Source organism: Muscardinus avellanarius (assembly GCF_963383645.1).
Source record: "Muscardinus avellanarius genome assembly, chromosome: 2".
NCBI lineage: Eukaryota > Metazoa > Chordata > Mammalia > Rodentia > Gliridae > Muscardinus > Muscardinus avellanarius.
The window spans coordinates 183402769-183417545 of NC_137787.1; the positions used below are offsets into that span (position 1 = coordinate 183402769).

At 34.2% G+C, this 14777-nt stretch overlaps 1 protein-coding gene across 1 annotated transcript in view; it reads left to right on the forward strand.

Annotated features, from left to right (window-relative positions):
• Nucleotides 1–14777, forward strand: part of GPC5 (glypican 5) — a gene marked incomplete at both ends in the record, with an annotated part of 697712 nt that overhangs the window by 308482 nt on the left and 374453 nt on the right. The gene's annotated exons all lie outside the window — the stretch shown is intronic.

The window sequence follows — 14777 nt, forward strand, 5'->3', positions numbered from 1 at the left end:
ATTAGGAAAACCCCAGGACAATAAATTAAGAGGGAGCCTCAACACAGGGCCCCATCTGCTCTCCAGCAAGCATTCCAATTATCCAAACCTCTCATTTAAAAATGCAGGATGAAAGGGATTGGTCACATGTGTAGGTGTGTGTTTGATAATAAAGAATGTCTTATGTGCTTAGTAAAAATAAGATAATTTAAATATCAGGTAGAATTTTGATGCTAAGGTAGGAAAGGGAGACATTGTAGAAAAATCTGATTTTTAATGTTTGAAACAAAATATACTTTATTTATGGATTTTTTTAAAATGATCTTTTGAACTCAATTGGGACATCATATCGAGTAATTCCATTTTACTTTAATGTGTTTGCTTATTAAATTGTGATTTGAGTGAGAATTTTGTCATGCGGAACATTAACAATTTTATTTATTGAAAATGAAAACTAAAGAGAACTTGGGATTGCCCAGTTTGAGACAACTGGATGTAATTCTGATTCAAGATGTCACTGTCAATTAAGGCAAATTAATACCTCATCTCTCTCTCTCTTTCTCCTCCTTCACATACATACACACATACACACACACACACACACACACGCACATACACAAACTATGAAGTAATTAAGGTAATTAATTAAATATAAGGAAAATTTAGATGTATATTAAATAAGAACACATCCTATTTAGGATTATCATTAAGATAGATGGAATAGGTTCATATTAAATGAGATCAGTTAAATTACATGGGTTTACAGTTACAAATGAAATCCTATTTATTATATTTTATTAATATAACAAAATGAATCAAAATTTTAAATTATTAATACAGTACATGGGGTATATACACTTGTTTATATGGTAAACCAGTCCTAAGACATATTGGGCTTAATGATGTATTGAAAATGCACATATTCCATGGTTGAAAATATTCATAGGTCAGAAAATAGTCAATTCTTTGAAAAAAAATTAATGTCACTTATAGTGCTAAAGAAAGCAATTTAAAATCTATTTCCGAAAAGGAAGTTAGTGCTTCTTTGAGGTGCCATGATTATTTATTACCTGTAAGTTTAATTTACTAAAGTAAAGGTCATGTTCCTTTTAGTGAGAAAATTTCTGTTTAATTTAAAACAGTGCTTAGTAAGTGGTGGTGGTAAGTGCTTCCAGGGCAGGGCAGGCTAGGACAGAGCTTTGGAGAGGGCACTCGGGGAACACGAGCTACAGGCAGGCCAGAGTCAGGACCTACATGAATAATGAAGACCAGGACCTGCAGGGGCTCAAAACTCAGGCCCACAGGAAGAACAAATGCCAGAAGGCAGAGCAAACATATGGCAAAAGTTTAGGCCAGTGGTTCTTAACCTTTGGAGATCATATATCCCACTGAGAATCTGATAAAGAACTTCCAGGAAAAGAAAGTTCATAAGCAAATATAGGCAGAATTGTGTTGTTTTACAGAGAAACTGGCTCCACCTGAAACTAATATTAAAAGTAATATTTTTTTAAATGAGCTTACTATTACTTCTATCCATTCATGGAAAATTTATTGGCAATTTCATGAAATATCTTTAACCAAATCCAAATAATGGAAAATTTCACTAATAGTGATGATTACCTATCGGAAGGAATGATAGCTTGAAAAACTTGGTAGGGACTATAAGTTGAAATTTGGATTGGTTTTAGATGTGGCTATGCATTCACAGCTTTGGTGTCTACTAGATTACATTTTTTATTTTTATTATTTAAAGTTTAATTTTTTAATTTTTTTATTGGTGCATTATAGAGGGAAATTTCCTAATGTGTATTATGTACATTCTCAAACCTATCAAAGTCAATCACTAAGCCAAACATGAGAAGGAGGGAGGGTGAAGGGAATGGGGAGGGAGAATTTGGGAAGGGCTAAATGAGTGATGTGTGCATAGATGTCTCTACCATCTTGTACCTCATTAAGATGTATGAATACTAGATTCCATTTTGATATTGACAATTGCTAAAAATTATAAACAATTTATGTAACTATTACTGGCTGTAAGTAGAATTCTCAGGGCTTGCTGACTTAGATAAGGATAAGCTTATTTCAGGGAGCATAATATTTATTGTAAATTTTTCAAATTCTACTGGTGTTTCCTGAAACTTTAGTCCTTGAGTTAATGTATAAGGTCTATAATCCTGAGGCAGTGAACCTTAGGATAATGTGAGTAAAAATAAGTCTTTCCAAATTTATCACTACAGAAAGAATAATAAGATATACAATTTCTCAGCTGGGCTGGGTGGCTCACACTATATACTTGTATTCCTAGTAATTGGGAGGCTGAGACAGGAGAATTGCAGGTTCATGAACAGTCTCAGCAAGTAATCAGACTTTTCATCAGTCTTGGAAGACTGTTTTTAAAATGAAATAAAAATAGGGCTGAGGATGTAACTGGAAGAGAGAATACCCCTGGGTTCAGTCCCTAGTAACATGGATATACACATATACACAAAAAAGTAAATAAAAAATAAGAAATAAAAGATATACAATTACTCAGTCTCTCAGAAGAGTAGATTTTAAATTTGAGAGTTTTCAAACTGGTTCTACAGAATCCCATGTATAAGTAGCAACTTTGCCAGATATACTCTGAGCTTTTTGTTAGTGCTTATAATAGTGATTATAAGTTATATAATTGGTATGGCTCAAAATTTGATTTCACCAAGGAAATCAAACTATGAAATTCTCCTGAAATAAGGTACCTGAGAATAAGTAATGTATTTGAAAAAAGATTTTTTTTCTCACAAAATGTGAATCTTCTCTCCTATTTTCTTTGGAAAGTCAGTAAATATCTACGTTGTTGAAAAGAATCTCAAATTAAGTTCCCATTTTTTCCCCACTGAAATTCTTGAAGAAGTGAGAAGAATTCAAGGTGATGAGTTGCTGAAATGGATAACTTTTATAAATACATAAAAATTATTTCATGATTTTTTATAGAATCCATGGGGGGTAAGTCAAGACATGTGAAGCTTCTTACTTCTAGTAAGGTAGTAAATTATTTGCTTTTGAAACATTGTGGGTCCTTCATCTGTACAAGTCTTGAACACTATATTTTACTTTGTTTTTCATGGCAGACAATACTTCCAGAATTTTAAATCTGTCAGTGATATTTGAAGTATCATTTTCCCTATACACATAAGAGAGAAAGATGGAGAATAGGTGACATAAAGAATTTTTAGTATTTGTATCCAATTGCATGTTGAATGGAATGACAAGCTGCCATTTTCCCCCAGTTTTCTCTAAATTAAAAATGAAATGTGTGTCTAGGATGATTTATTAAATTGTATAATTTAATAGATATTGGCTTTTATTTGTCCTTTCCATCTTCGAAATGCACATCAGAGCAGCCATTTACAGTAGGCTCAGGTTCACCATGGCCTCTGGAATCATGTGCAGTGTCTTGGGCTGAGAAGTGTAGCAAATGAGAATTCAGTAGAAGTTCCAAGAAAATGGTTTATTCAGGCTTACATTTATAGTTATAGACTTTGGCTCTAGCTTCCTTCTCAAGGATATGATTCTTCTGATGATGACTTTTGAAGTATATAAGACTAAGTTTCACCTTCCTCAGTACTGATTTCCAACTTCTTCAGTAAAAATCTTGTTCTATATGAAATATTGCACCTTTGGGGTCTTACAGATAGAGTAAACTAATAGATTTGGAATCATTGTTTTATTTGATCTGTCTATATTTTTCTACTTAAGTAAATATTGAGAGAAACAAACACATATATGAAAAATCATAATGCTAGAAAATAACATTTTAATTCCTATCACTTAGAACATATTTTAGGTGTCACAATTGATAAATGGTTTTGTTAGCCTTGTCATTAATATTCTATGCCATCTATCAGAAATTGACAATAAAACCATACCTGTGTAACATGTCATATTCAAGAGCAGTGTTTTTTAAAACAAGAAATACTACAATAGGAATAAAACAAATACTAAAATAGTTTATTTTATGAACCTTGTTAATTTTAGATTTCCTGACCACAATGGTCCATTTTTATATCAGCATTAAGAGATATATATATATATGTCTCTCCAAGTCTTTTATTCCATTAAGATATATGAATAAAATGTATCAATAAAAAAATTAAAAAAAGAAGTACAAATATTTGGACTAAAGTATATAGAGGCTCTGAAAATACAAACATGAGCAATTTGTATAACATAAATATGTCCATTAGTAAGATACATTTTTGAATGGAAGTAACTAGACATATCTGATTATAAGAGCAAGGAAAAATAGAAAAAAGATAATTTTATTCATTGGCTTATTATTAAGGAAAATATATTTTATCAATATTCTGCTCATGATGAAAAGGGAAAACATCGATCTTTTTCCCCAAGTCATGAAGTTTATTGTTGAAATATTGGCGACTACAGAAAGCGTTGTAAAAGAAGAACTTCTAAGATTTGACCTAAAATACTCAATCTCAAATGTAGACACTCGGTAATGATCTTTTTATGAGTGACTTACATTAGTATGAATATATTTGCAAATATGCCTTTTGACTTAACTTTCTTGTTGGTTTTTACTCAGTCATGAAAAACTAATAGCATTGTTCTTTAAGCTAGAAGGACTGAACAATTAGCTGCATATTTTCATTAGAATGAAGGAAAAATATTAACAAATATAAATTAGATTACATCTCTTTTTGAATGGAAGTTCCAGTTTCTTAATACTATCTTATTTATTTTAAATCTTGACATGTGGCCCAGTATTTATTTTCATAAAAACCTTAGAATCTGTGTAAAGTTTTTTTTTCAATGGGAAATACAGCCAGTGCCTTTAAGGTACATTTTTTACAACATGAAACAAATATTAAAGCTAGTTTTGAAAGCCTCATTTGACAATAAGTTTATGTCACTGTCGAGCAAGGTGCCTTCAGAAAAAGGGTGCTTTTTACTAACACATTCAAATGCTACTATGTTGGTTTTGGAAGGCCATTAAAAAGTGAGGAATAGAAGTATCTACCCTAATTTTATAGATAGCTATGAAATTTCTAGTTCAGGGCTAGAGTAAAATTATAAGAATATCCTCAACCTGAAGTACCTGTCAGAAAACCAAACAAAACCTCTGCAAAGGATGTCCAAAGATACAAGTGAATTTCCTGGGCTCCTTCTTTTTCTCCTCCTCTTATTTTCCCTGTCGCTTCTCAGTCTACTATCCAACCTTTTGGCTGTGGGAAGAAATCAGTCAATCCTCTAATGAAAGGAAACTGTGTCATGTGAGCAAGAAGACTTCCTATGAGGAGGGGAAAACCTGGAATCACTTAACAAGGTAAAAAAAGAAAAGCTTTCGTCTGTGAATGGCGCTGAACCTTAGGTCACAGTTCTTGTAATGAGCGCTGAGTTCAGGTGAGGTTCAGAGAACAGACTTCATGAGTTTCTCTTTTAGCATTTATTTTTTTTAAATCAAATATGAATGTAATGTACTTGAAACACATTTATGTTTGCAATAAATGTGCCTTGTCTCAGATATGCACAACTCTTGGCGGTGTTCACTCTCTCTTCCTCTCTCTCTGAGGCCAAGAAACTTGACTTCAATTCTCCCTCAGCCCATCAAACTACATAAATTTAATTATTTTCAAACATTTGTAGTGAGAACTGTTACTACTGTAAGAATAGAAATCTAAAAATATTTTGTCAGATAGAATGACTTAGGTGAGAATCAAGTTAAATGATTAAATATAGATTCAGAACAGCAAGGTTCTTATCTAGAAATATGTAATTATATATTTCCTCTGCTGAGGAAGAGACTGACATTTTAAATGTCTACTGTTTGACAGCTGTGGTCAGACATCTCTACAGGGTTGAGCCTGCTCATTAGTGTCACATTAACCTTAACTTTGCCTCTGGCCATTAACTAGCAAACTGCACATTTGACCTTTGTTCTCCAGATATTTTCAAACAGTGTGCTAGTCCCTGCTTTTAATTTGGTTTCTGTATTATGTGTGGACTGACTTTAGGGGTAGGAAAAGAATCAATATATGTCATTAAATAAAGAAACATGTGGTCTGAGACATTCCACAAAGAAAAGCTCCATTTGAAAATAAGATTCTTTTCCAATACTTTTCCAGGTAATTAGCTTTGGTTAGAATTAGAAATAGTCTCTTCTGTGTGGTAGCCGATGGGAAAAAGGAAGAGAAGTACAATATGTGACAACTTACAAATGTTTTAAGTGAAACTGATTGCTATTAGATAAGGGCATTAGAAAGAGAGAGGTCCCTTTCAAACAGAGCTCTGTTTCCAGAAATGTCTAATAAAATGCAAAATCAGAATCAAATGTAGATTAGAGCCACATGCTTTAAGGCATACTGCTCCCTAGGAGATCAGCAAAGTTTGAAACTTACAAGGTTGCCGCTATTCAAAACCTATGCACGAGCTATATGTCAGCCTTATAAATAAAAACAAAAAAATTCAAAATATTTTATTAGACTTATGTGTTACTATAATCAGTTTATGAAATATTATACAGCTATATAAAAATAAGACCTATATTCACTTGAAAGGAGTTCATGATCTACTGTCAAGTGAGTAAGTGAGAAATTCATATTTTATTCATGTGTGTAGCTTGGTACTGATTTTGTGAAATCAGACTCTTTCTCTTCCTCTCTCTCTCCCTCTCTGTCTTTTTATACATGGCTGTCTGTCTCCTCTGTCTGTCTGTCTGTCTGATTGCATGCAGAGAAAGATGAGGAAGAAAAAACGCCAGACTGACAACACTGGTCATTTCAGGAAGGAGGCATGGAGGCTGATAACTGGCTCTTCATGAACCTTTTTATTGTTTTACCTTGTAGTAAGCATTATGCAGCTTTTATAGTTAACATAAAGTTATATAGTATACCCAGTGGGAAACATTGCTCACTTTTGCAGTAGTAACGGGGATGCCAGAAAGGACAATGTCAGGGTGGTTTGCATTTCTGCGTGTATTTTTTTTCCCGTGTGATCCATCAGGAGACCTTTCTGGCACTGCTGGCCTCAAGGGCATGGGATGCAATGAAGCAATAACTATGCTGGTCCATGTTTCTTTCTTGCCTTCAGTAAGCTCAGGGCAAACAAGGCTGCAGGCTATGAATGAGCAATTGGGCGAGAGCTTTTTTCTTCTTTTCTGCGCTAGCTTCAGTGCACAAAGCTGGTCATTACACAGTGATGAGAATTTGCCCCACTCTTTGCTTCTTGCACTGGACATTTTAAACTGGTCAAATATATATATATAGATCACTCCTGTTTGGATATAATGGGTTCAAGTAGAAGTCTGCGTAGGAAGAAGTGATGAATCTATATTTTCTATAACAACACTCCAAGTGATTTTTTTTGTTAAAAATGTGAAAATTTACATAAAATTTAAAAATAGATAAAAATATTCTTCAATCTAAACATTTGATTTATAAAACACTCAATATTAGCTAGATATTACAAACAGATGGAACTTTCAATTAGTTTATGAAGTAAGATTTTCAAATCTTCATTGACTGAATTTCTGACTAAATAATAACATTCTCTTTTCACATCTCTTGTCTGCACTTTCATTATTTAATACATAAAATTGTTGGACTAAATCACTGAACCTTGCCTCACATTAGTGTCCTATCTGAAGTGTTCAGCAAACCCTGATGGCTGCCCCACTCCAAATGAGAGCATCTGAATATCTGAGGGATAAATCTAGATGTACAGTTGAAAATGATTCCTGAGAGACAATGAGGTACAACTGGGACAGAGTTGCTGGAGCAGTTGGTCTTTTAAGGCTGTTTCTAATAGTCTTCATAACACAGTCTATCTGTGATGTATTAATCATGATGACTACATTATACAATGGTGTGACTAAGTACTAATTGTCATTACATTTTAACTTCAACATTACATATCCATGGGAACTCCCTTGAGCCTGGTTAGTAGAATCTTCCACAACTGGCAAACTGGCAGTCCTGATTTTATATATTTATATTTGTAATTTAAAACCATACTTTTCCAATGCAATGCACTAGAAAGGTATCTCATAGTTTCTCATAATCTTGGAAGAGGTCTTCTAGTTCCTTAAGAGCTTAAAATTATATGCCTCTTTAAAATATACTTTTGCAGAAAATTTGAATACTAGAAGTTGATCAAAACTAAGATTGTACAAATTGGAGCATCCCTTGGGTACCAATCTATGAGTCAAATCTTGGAAGTATGGATGAAGATGGCATGGCTCTCACCTGAAGAGAGCAGATGTATTCAGGAAGGCAGACTCAAACAGAATAGTAACAATACCAGACAGCAAGAGTCGTGAGGCAGACACAGTACAGGACAAGAAACAGGAACAAAGCCACAGAAGTTGCACAGGAAGGTCAAGGAAGGAACATGAGAGGAAGTGAGATTTAAGGGAAATCTTGAAAGATGGATAGGAGGATAAAATGAGTTAAGTGGAGAAGGTAGTTCTGGGTGAAGGAAACGAAATATGCTAAGCTTGGAAATGTGTCCAGTAAATATTGAGATGTTTTATGTATGTGTGTAAGTAAGTGTGTGGTTTTTGGATATAAGGAGAAAAAAGGTGGGCTATCAAGGAATGATCTCAGGAATCCAGGCTGGAGAGGTCCTCTACCCTGGTAAAATATTTTATCTCAGTTATTCAGCTTGAAAGCAGGGAAAGTGATCTATGTTTTCTAAATGTTGATTTTGGTTATGGCTTAAACAAATCATTGAACAAAAAGTGAAATGATAAAACTAGAGGGAAAGGGACTTACCTGTTAGACTTTTGCCAGACCACATAAGAAATCATACATTTTTAGATAGACCTGACATACAAGCCTTCAATAGTCAGATTAGGAACATTTTTCTCTCTTAGCCATTTTTAAACTGTTATACTTAATAATTATATCTGACTTTTGTAGATTAGAGATGTTTCAAGGCCAAGATGAAAACCAACATAAATAGCCCAGATCCTGACAGATAACTAACTAGCTGGAACTTCTGACATTTCTCTGCATTTTTATGCTCCTAATTTTAACTGTAGATATTGGCATGATTGTAGAAAAATAAATGTATGATTGTAATCACTCTTATAACACCTTATCTTTAGAATTTTTCTACTATTCCCCTTCTCCCTTCCTCTACATTGGGTGGGAATGACACCAAGAGATTCTATGTCCATATATAAGTATATCCCCATGAATCTTACTATGATATATACTTATATTGCACCAATAAAATTCGTAAAAAATAGAATTATCATAAGAATATCATATTCATTTGGATATTATGTGTAAAGCTGAGAAAGGAGTCATGTATATAGTATATTGAACACTGAACTGAGAAAGAAGGTATAAATTCTTATAATGAACCAATATTAATTGGCTCTGTGACAGTAGCTAAGGCTTTTGACCTCACTGTGTCTACTAGTGTTTTACTCTATTTCCACCAATTAAATTATTTTTTCTATATTTAGTATGGATCTACTTGTCCTTCAGTGCAACCACATCTTGTAACACCACGTTTAATTTCTGAGACCTGAAAAAATCCCTCAGAATATAGTATTCCAATGTAAGATCTCCCCTCAATTTTCTATATGTATAAACCAGATTTATTTTTACATCCATATAGACTTTCTTCCCTTATTTCAATTTCAGAGGAAATTTCTTCAAATCTAACTAGCTATTTTCAGTAACCCTTATTTTCAGAATTTGTGAGATAGGCCCAGTGATGTGTGTATGTGCCTGTAATACCAGTAGTTTGGGAGACTGAGGGGAAAGCATTGCAAAACTCTGTCTCAAAAACAATAAAAAAGGAATTGTGATCCATCAGTTATTCATGTTACCTTTCTATTATTATATCAATCAAGAATGTCTAAGCAAAGTTGTGGTAGGAAACTACCCCAACATATTGGTTTAGAGCAAAAAAAATTTTTTTGTTTTTGTTCATAGTCTGCCCCTGTGTCACATCAGATGGGTTTCTGCTCAAGTTGTCTGTCTTGTAAGACTCAAAGTGACAAAGCAGCCTCCAGTTGAAACATCATCACTCACATCATCAAGGTAGAGGGAAACACAAGTGGCCAAAGCCTCAGTGTTTCTTAAAGTTTATGTTTAGAAGAAACACAGATCAACTCTACTGGTCATCAAACACCGAAAGCAAGTCATATGCTGTTATAGTTAGATATATAATGTCCCATGGAGAGCTCATGTCTTAATATTTAGGGTTGATATAGTTAAGTTAGGAGAGTTGTAATCTCTGTAGTGGATAAATCCATTGTAATAGTTCTATGTAGGTGATGGCATGGGCTGGTAAGGTGTGGCCAGAGGAGGTGGATCCCTGGGGGTGCAGCCTTGGGGATTATATATGGGTCTGCTTCCTCTCACTTTCTTTTGCTTCTTGATTCCATCATATGAGAGAAAAACCTTGCCCTCTCCCTTTTCACTGCCTGCCTCCATCATGCCAAGATCCATGGTCCCTGGCCTCACATGAACTGAACCTAAAACTGTAGGCAAATAAATCTCCCATCCTCTAAGTTACATTGTCAGTTCTTTAGATTATAACTGTCAGAATGTTGACCAAGACACATACCCAAAGCCAACTTCAAGGGGGCCATGTGCCCAGAGAGGAGAGAATTGGAATATTTGAGGAAAGACCAGTGACCTTTATGTTTCTTCCCATCCACACATAAATATGTTCACATTTCTGTAACATTCAAATGAACATACATACAAAACTGCTTTTATTTCCTTTTGCTTTTCTCACCTTCTTTTCATGGTTGTTATTATGCAAATTTGAAGTGTATATTGCTCTACTTCTAATGTTTTAATTATTGCATTAGTCTACTCTAATGAGGTCCCCATAACAAAATACCATGTACCAGTTAGTTTAAACAACACAAACAAATCATTTTGTTCTAGAGGAAGCAGTTCAAATAAAAGTTCGGTAGGTTTGGTTTTTCCAGAAGCTTCTCTCCTTAATTTGCAAATGGCCACCTTCTCCCTGTGTTCTCACATGGCCTTCCCTCTATGCACATACATTCTGATATTTCTTCTGTTCTTACAAGGACATCAGTCATATTAGATTAGGACCCACCTATATGACCTCATTTATCCTTAATTTTGTCTTTAAAGACTCCATCTTAAAATAAGGTCATGTTAAGAGTTAGAATTTTAATGCCAAAGTTTTGAGGGGACACAGGTCTGTCTATAGCAATTTAGTCATCACATATAAAGGACACTCTCAGTATTTTAGTAAGGCTCCCATTATGACATTTTATACAACAGAGAATCTAATTTTACATTCTCTCCTTCTTAGTTTTCACAGCTCTTTAAAGGGTTTTGTCCTCTGCACTTCTACTTTTGAGTCCCTTTGACTTTCCCTGGATGCACGCTGTTGGTGTGCAAGATTTTATCCATCTGCCTCCTCTGTGAGGCACAACACGTGTTCAGTCTACTTTTCTTCCAAGTTCTCACAGCTAACAGCAAATACCCATGGTTCTTGTACCAGTAATATCAGCGTCATCCAAATGCTTATTTTGGTTTGGTTTCTACTCTAGAAATTTTGGTTTCTACTCTAGAAATGTTAAATATGAATCTATATATTGGCAAGATTCTCAGTTCATATTTGCAAATACTAAATTTGAGAAGTAGTTTTCCACTTGATATCTCTACTTGGGTGTTTTTTAAGGAATCGAATGGGATCATTGATTCCTTAGTTTTCAGTCCTTTGTTCATTCTATAGCTATTAGATCTCCTTGTGCCACCACCCCTGCTGTTTACTTGTTGCTTACTGGTCTATAGCAGCATTCTTGTCTGTCTTCCCACTCTAGAATGAATGATTCATGAAGAAAAGATTTCTGTTTGTTTCCTGCGATATACTAGTGAACAATACAAGAACAAATAATCCCTGACTGCCAGAATCCTTTATTTTAAAATAAGGAAGACAGATAAGAAACAAAGGCATGAGTCCATACATTATAAGGTTGGCCAGACAGTGGTTTGTGTCAAGAAAAGACAGAACTATGGAACAGGAAAAGGTCAATTGTAAGTAAAGTGTAGGCACAGAGAGGTTAACATTTCCCTTTCTTTATTTTTTATGTCAATGAATGACATTACCATCCCCTCTGTCACCTCAGGAGAAAAATCTATTAGGAATTACCTTAAAGCTCTTACCTTACCTGTCAGTTTTGAATTTCATGTTATCTTTTAATTCCTAATGTCATGATATTGACTGGAAGCTTTTGTTTGTTTCATTTTTGTTTTTTCACTCTGCTTTTCTCACCCTAAATTTTGTTTGTAACCCCTAAGTGTCTTCAGTGCTTTTCTATCTACTTCCATATTGCTGCCATGATGACGATGTCTTTGCTTGCTGGAAAACTCTCAGTGACTCCAGTTGTCTTTGGAGTAACACTGAAATGTCTAATGATGATCAATAGGCTGATTGGAATTTTGTCTTTTCCTAATTTTTACCATAATTCATTCCCATAAGCACATTCCCAGCAGCTGAGCTACAAACTTTCCTCTTTCTTTTGTTCTGTGTTTTGCATAGAACATTAAAGTGTTGCTTGATTTGTAAATATTTCTTGAAGTCTTTTCCTGTTTTCAAATGTAGCTCTACAAACACATGTTGTTTTTGGTGAATTTTGATCAAAATATGCATTTTTTTTTCCTTTTGTGGTACTGGGGATTGAACCCAGGAACATTCTATCTCTGAGCTATATTACCATCCAATACTATGTTTTGTTTCGAAACAGGGTTTTACTAGGTTAATGAGAGTTTTGCTATGCTTCTGAGGCTGGCCTCGAACCTGTAATCCTCCTGTCTCCTCCTCCCAAATATTGGGATCACAGGTGTGGGCCATCATGTCAAGCTCACAACGTTCATTCTTAGCAGGAATTGTCTGTTTTACTTGTGAATCCCTAGTTCTAACATAGAGCTTAGTATTCAATAGTGTTTGGTATAAAACAAAACACAGCTGGTTATTTACCAAGTGATTGGAATTATTCTAGGTTACAGTTTTTTTTTTTCTGAGTAAGCATATGCAAAATTTGAACTTGTATTTGGGAAATAGAAAGCACCTCACATTTGTGAAACCCTACAGTATTGGTCACTGCTGAGACTGAGATGAGAAGGTGTCATAGGCATTCCCAAGAAGTTTGGACTTTATGCCTTAGAGACTGACCATTGGTGGACATTAAGCAAGTGGCATGCTTGGTGCATTATTAAATGTGAATTTCAAAAGGTGATTCACAATGAAAATGAGGTAATTACTAATGGAAGAACTCAGACATATGCAATTCTAATACAGTATGTCCAGGAGAGATGGTGAGAGGTTGAACTGAGGCCATTGCAGCTTAGACCTTAAAATAGGATCTAGGAAAGAAAAAAACTTAGCCTTCTCCATGAGGGTTTATTAATTTTAATGACAGAAAGAAATTAGGTGTGATCAATAAGATTAGAGTAGGCAATTTGTAACACACACACATACATAAACACACACACACACACACAAACACACACACACCCCTCACTTTATGTCATCGGTTTTGAGTTCTCAACTTTCTGTTTATTTGAACCTGCTACCTTTATTTCTAGAATATTCTCTGATACAAGTAATCATTTGTAGTAAATGAAATTTAGGGCAAGAATCACACATGCTTCCATTTACTAAGCCCCACTTTTCTGGGAAAGTAAGTTTCTTTAATTATGTGTTAGTATCTGCAGCATAAGAATTTATAATTTTCATGCATTCCATTTAGTAGTGATATGCAGCTATCACATTATATTTTCTAGTAAAGAAAATTGACTTAAAGTAATACATATAAAATATAGTTGCTGTGATAGCAGGAAGATAAGTCTTCTTATCAGTCATAGGACTTGAGCCAGATTTTTGCTTCTTATAGTCATTCTGTTATCAATTGTCTGATAAAGTTTTGTTAAAAACAAATGCTGGCTGTGATAACTTCTAATCATTTGGTACTATTATTTCTGATTTTTTTTAAAAATCATATTTATCTTTCCTACAGATCAAATCCAAGAGTTTTCACAAGTAGTCCTTTAAAAATCAATAAGAGAATTATAAAATCAATGCAATTGATCAATTTCGTTAAAATCAGACTTAAATTTTACATATCAGGTTAAAATTTAGTGCCACCTCTCTTTGATCTCATTTTTAAAGAAATCATGTTTTAAAAATGTTATACTTTTATTTGTCCATTGCAATTATACATTACAGTGAGGTTCAAATGTGATGCAAACATACATGTACACAGCATTTGCAGTGATTTCTCTGAAGCTGTACACATTAGTGTGATTGGTGGTTATGTCTTCATGTATGGACATAGCGTTATTTGAACTGTTCTCTTCCTTTTCCCATATTTTGATCTTGGTCTCTTTCTTTATCCTACTGGTCTTTCTCATTTATGTGAAGTCCCTTTGGTTTCTTGTATTCTCTAAAATTTCAACAGGGGCACAATTTCATCATTGCTATGCTTCAACTGCTCATCCCACAAATTTGTCAAGTTTGCTTTCTTTCCAACGTTTCCATATGCTGTCATATTCTTCTGCTCTAGAGAGAGAGAGCATGTCTTCCCTGTAACAGACTAGAGCTTGTCATTTCTTTTGCCAGAACATTTGTTATGTCAAAACATTCAGAAGCAACCCCTTTGGCACTTGATGTTTTAAAATGCTAAAACTCAAGTTATTTTGTATTCCAAAGCAGTGGTTTTTTTATTAATATGCTTTTACTGGTGCATCGTAATTATATATCATGATGACATTCAGAGTGATAAGAACGTACATGCACACAGC